Here is a 221-nt window from a genome sequence, read left to right on the forward strand (position 1 = left end):
AGCATAATTTTTTTTGTAGTCGTAAAGTCAACCCCTTAGAGAAATACCAGAAAGGAGGAGAAAGAAAAAAAAAGTATAAACATCTTCATTGCGTAAGATAGAGTAGGTTATCAAAAAGCACAGTTGCATGAGGTTATGTCGAATATGTAGGAAAATCACATGCAGACTTGAAGTCCAGTGTTTGAAACCGGATTTCTGCAAGCCTGGCTCATGACCGACTT

The sequence above is a fragment of the Penaeus monodon genome, chromosome 31 (assembly GCF_015228065.2).
Source record: "Penaeus monodon isolate SGIC_2016 chromosome 31, NSTDA_Pmon_1, whole genome shotgun sequence".
Lineage (NCBI taxonomy): Eukaryota > Metazoa > Arthropoda > Malacostraca > Decapoda > Penaeidae > Penaeus > Penaeus monodon.